The sequence below is a fragment of the Dipodomys ordii genome, unplaced genomic scaffold, assembly GCF_000151885.1.
Source record: "Dipodomys ordii isolate 6190 unplaced genomic scaffold, Dord_2.0 Scaffold9, whole genome shotgun sequence".
NCBI classification, from domain to species: Eukaryota; Metazoa; Chordata; class Mammalia; order Rodentia; family Heteromyidae; genus Dipodomys; species Dipodomys ordii.
Genome location: NW_012267225.1, coordinates 21,066,196 through 21,070,871, shown reverse-complemented (window position 1 = coordinate 21,070,871; position 4,676 = coordinate 21,066,196). Strand labels below are relative to the sequence as shown.

General features: G+C 50.7%; 1 protein-coding gene across 2 annotated transcripts in view; it reads right to left on the bottom strand.

Moving 5' to 3' along the window:
* The window catches only part of Lyn (LYN proto-oncogene, Src family tyrosine kinase), a 152,939-nt gene extending 148,269 nt beyond the window's left edge, over positions 1-4,670 (bottom strand). For both annotated transcript variants that reach the window (XM_013009342.1, XM_013009343.1), the window contains exon 1: positions 4,505-4,670. The gene's annotated coding sequence lies outside the window, so the exon portion shown is untranslated. The remainder of the gene's footprint in view (positions 1-4,504) is intronic.
* Positions 4,671-4,676: the final 6 nt, after the last annotated feature.

Here is a 4,676-nt window from a genome sequence, read left to right as displayed (position 1 = left end):
CGATAAATAAGTGGGCTAAAGACTTAAAGAGAAACTTCTCTGAAGAGGAAATAAGAATGGCCAATAGACACATGAAGAAATGCTCAACCTCTTTAGCCATAAAAGAAATGCAAATCAAAACAACATTGACATACCACCTCACCCCAGTTAGAATGGCTATAATCAAGAACTCTAATAACAACAGATGCTAGAGGGGATGTGGCCAGAAGGGAACCCTACTACATTGTTGGTGGGAGTGTAAACCTGTTCAACCACTTTGGAAAGTAGTATGGAGGTTCCTCAAAAGACTCCATATTGAATGATGCTCTTATTGCTAAAACTAACCATAAAGCTATGTGCCATGGCACACACCTGTAATTGTAGCTACTCAGAAGGCTGAAATCTGAAGACTGTAGTTCAAAGCCATCTAGGACATGAAAATCCATGAGGTTCTTATCTCCAGTTAACGAGCAGAAAACTGGAATTGGAGCTGTGGCTCAAAGTGGTAGAGTTCTTGTCTTGAGTGGAAAAAGCTCAGGGACAATGCCCAGGCCCTGAGTTCAATCCCCACAACTGAAAAAAAAAATGCAAAAGAAGTATGGTAGGCTGGGCTGGGAAGGTGTCTCAGTGGTAGAATGCTTGCTCACATGCATGAGGCCCTGGGTTGGATTCCTCAGCACCACATAAGCAGAAAAAGCCAGAAGTGGTGCTGTGGCTTAAGTGATAGAGTGCTAGCCTGGAGCTGAAGAGCTAAGGGACAGCACCCAGGTCCAGAGTTCAGGCCCCACGACTGACCAAAACACAAAACAAAAACAACAACAACCAAAAACCAAGTATGTAGGCTTCAGGAGAAACACATCTAGCAGAAGTATAGGGAGTCATTTGTCAATTATCCCTAGACACTTTGGTGCCAACCAATAAGCACCTAAGCATCCATGAAGACAGTCACTAAAGCCTCTCTGATTGCCACCATATAAGTGTCCCTGTAGCAAGTGGCGCTGTGGCTCTAGTGGTAGAGCGCTCATCTTGAGCTGAAGAGCTGAGGGATAGTACCCAAGCCCAGAGTTCAAGCCCCACGACCAACAAAAAAAAAAAAGTGTCCCTGTAGTTTAGTAACCCATCTTCAAGAGGAAGCAGTGTTGAAAAACCAAAGAAATGCTAGGCACTGTTGGCTCATGCCTATAATCCTGGCTACTCAGGAGGTTGAGATCTAAGGATCAAGTTTCAAAGTCAATCGAGTCCAAGAGATGCTTATCTCTAATAACCACCAAAAAAGCCAAAAGTAGAAGTGCAGCTCAAGTGGTAAAGCACCAGACTTGAAAGAAAAAGCTAAGGAAAGTGCAGACCTTGAGTTCAAGCCTCAGGATTGGAATGCATGCAAGCACATGCACACACACGCCTGTGCGCAAGAAAAGGGAAAGAGCTAGAGACGAAAGGATAGAAAGAGAAAATAAGAAAAAGAAAGAATAAAAGAAAGGAAGGAAAGAAAGAAAGAGGGAGTGAGGAAGGGAGGAAGGGAAGGAGGAAAAATAGCAGTCACAGAAATGTATTTCTAGGGGCTGGGAAGGTGGCTCAAGTGGTAGAACGCTAGCCTTGAGCTGAAGAGCTGAGGGACAGCGCCCAGGCCCAGAGTTCAGGACCCCCCCCCAAAAAAAAGAAAAAAAAAGAAATGTATTTCTACAGCTTAGATGCCCAGCTTGAGGAACATCTGCTACATCTTGAGCAGTAAGCCTCTTATTCCAGACAGGTATGAAGTGATTTCAAAATCAACTCCAAGATTTCTCTATTTCTAAATAATAATACACATTATTATATTTGCTTTTAAGTGATTGAGGACCTACTTCAGGTGCAAAGGTAGACAAGTGCGGCCATCTAGCAAGCATTGCTATTAGTGTCATATTATAGTATGCTGCCACCATACCCATGCTGCCACCTAATCTGTGATCTCAGACCAGCCCTTGAATCTCTGTATCTGCTACTGCTTATCCTGCAGGTAGCATGATAGGTTCAGAGGAGGTTGGGATTCAGGATACAGAAACCCTGGGCATCATTGTCAAGAACTGTCCAGGAAAGAACCAAGGCTGTCTCTGCAGTCAATGTATCATTGACCAGTGTCCTAATGATGGACTGTGGCGACTCTTCAGTGTGGGCACTCATCCAGGCATCATAGTGAGCCCTCCATACCAGCGAGCTATGACAATGTTACACTGTACTTTCAGTTACAAAACTAATATATGTGTAAAATTTATATACGATCATATACCTTCATTGTGTTGTTACAACTCTAGATTCATGGCAAATAACTACACTCTCAGATGTCTGGGTGATGTATTTCAGAAAACAAATATAGGTGGAACTAAAAGGCTAGACCACTAAGCTGGACCACTTTTCTGCTGATAAGAGGCCATTAGAAGTGGTAGGGGATACGACATGACAAACATATAACATTTACAACACCAAAGACTCTTAAGATGCAGAGAAGCCAAATACCTAGGAAACATCTTACCACTCACCATCAAGCCCTGTTCCACTGGCTCAAACCAAAGACTGGGCCAGAGCAAGATTTCCATTTAGAACATTAGACATAGTCAACATCCCTCCCATTCTTACCACAGACAGAAAGGGTAGACAGAAAGGGCTGGTAGGCTGCCCTACTGGACCAGCCCTGCTTCTCCACCTCCGGATGACCTTGGCTGGCTTTTTTTTTTCTTTTTTCCAAGTAATCCCCACCTAGAACCCTCCAAGCACCAAGCTCTCATTTGCCATGCTGTTGACATGTCCTGTCGCTTCCACCACAATGACACATCATAATAACACAACTTATTTCCATGAAGGAAATGTTGGCTAATTAAATTGCCCAAGTGGCTTCTTCCAAATGTCAGCTCTCGTAAACGGTGAAGAAACCAAAGCAGAATTCGGGTATATGTGTTGTCTGTTCCTTCATATCCACTTTCACTCATGAACAGGATCACCCCATTTATGGCCAAAAAGATCCTTCAGACACAAAAGACTCTTGTAATCCAATTAAATTCCTTCCAGCCTCACAATATCTCATCTCCAACTGAGAACTTGCTGGATCCCAGCCTTCCTATGGAGCTTCTTTTCGCTTAGAACGACTTAGCTCCAACACCCTGGGCAGAGTCTGCTTTCCTCAGCTATGCCCTAGGTTACTGTGGTGCCCCCTCTCCCCCAGACCACCCCTGCAGTTCTCTGGGGAGAGAACCAAGCCAGAGAGAGGGATGTTCCATGGCTAGTTGTTAGGGTTCCAGGGACCCATGGAATCTTCGGGCCTGCTGTGGGGCTGCAAATCACTCATGCATGTTGGGTGGCTACCTCGGACAAACTGTCGTACCTTTAACACCACCAAACTGCAGAGAGCCAGGGAGCCTCGTTGCCCTAAAAAAATAACATCGTTTGCGGAAAAGCAAGTGTGCCTAGGAGTTTTCTTGGGTATTGGGCAAGCCTAGGGAGGTAGGAATACTCTCTAAATCGAGGAAATAGAACAACGGGGAATCTCAATAAGGGGGACCCCGTCACACAGCTGGAAGACTGCAGGACTAGGTTCCAACTTGGGTTTCTGAGGGAGGCAAAGAGATACGTGGATTGGAATATGGAACACACACACTTACACTTCACACACACACACACACACACACACACACGCACACACGCTTCACACACAGGCGGGGGGGGGCGGGGGTGTCAAGCAAACAAGTGCGCAGCGCCGTGGTACTAATGAAAAGGAACATCACGAACGCTCAGACGGAGAAGCCGCCGCAGTGAAGTCGGTGAAGATCAGGCAGGAAAGGGGGAACCGGCGCGTCGGCCCTTCCCCCACCGCGAGGGAAGGCAACCCCTGAATTCTTAAAATAACTCTCGCTTCCTCTTGGCCCAGGCATCTGACCGCTCGCTGCGCGGCAGGCACCGAGGGGCCCGGCTCTGCGGGAGGGTGCGCCCCGGCCTCGGCCGCAGCCCCCGGACGTCACCCTCCCTCCCCAGCGCCGCCCAGGGGGGCAGCGGTCCGTCCGCGGGTTTGGGAAAGGCCGGGGACGAACCCTGCTCGCCGTCTCCAGGGGCCCAGTGGGGCGATCAGATTGCTCCATTCGAGAAGTCCCCTCCGGGACGGCCGCGCGCGCGCGCTCCTCCAGACAGGAGCTCCTCCAGGGGTGCCCGGGGAGGGGGAGGAACCGGAGCAGCGGCCGGGGACAGCGGTAGACCTCCGGGTAGGCGCCGTGCGCCCACCCCGCACCCGCACCTCCCGCCACGCCCCTGCCCGCCCGGCTGCGGACACCTGCGGAGCTCCCGCCCCGCGCCCCCGTGGCTCCCCGGGGCCAGTCACCCCAAGCTAAAGGCTTTGGGGTGCTTCCACCGCTGGCAGGCGGCTCACGATCGCGGCTGCGGCAGTGGCCCAGAATCCCGAGCCAACCCCCACGACCCTGAGCTCCAGCCGAGGGCGGAGACGGGGTCCCCGCCCGGTCCTCCTCGGAGCACGCGCCACCTCCTCCGGCTCACACTCGGCACTCACCCGCTCGCCGTGAAAGTTTCGGGGCGGTGGTGGCGGAACTCCACGGTGACTTGAATTCACAGCTGGAGGCGCGACGGGACAGCCCGGAGGGGCCCTCCTGGGAAGGGAATGCGGATCGGGACGGTGGTGGGGCCGGGGGGTGCGGGCTGGAGGCCGGAGGTGGCGGCTGCCC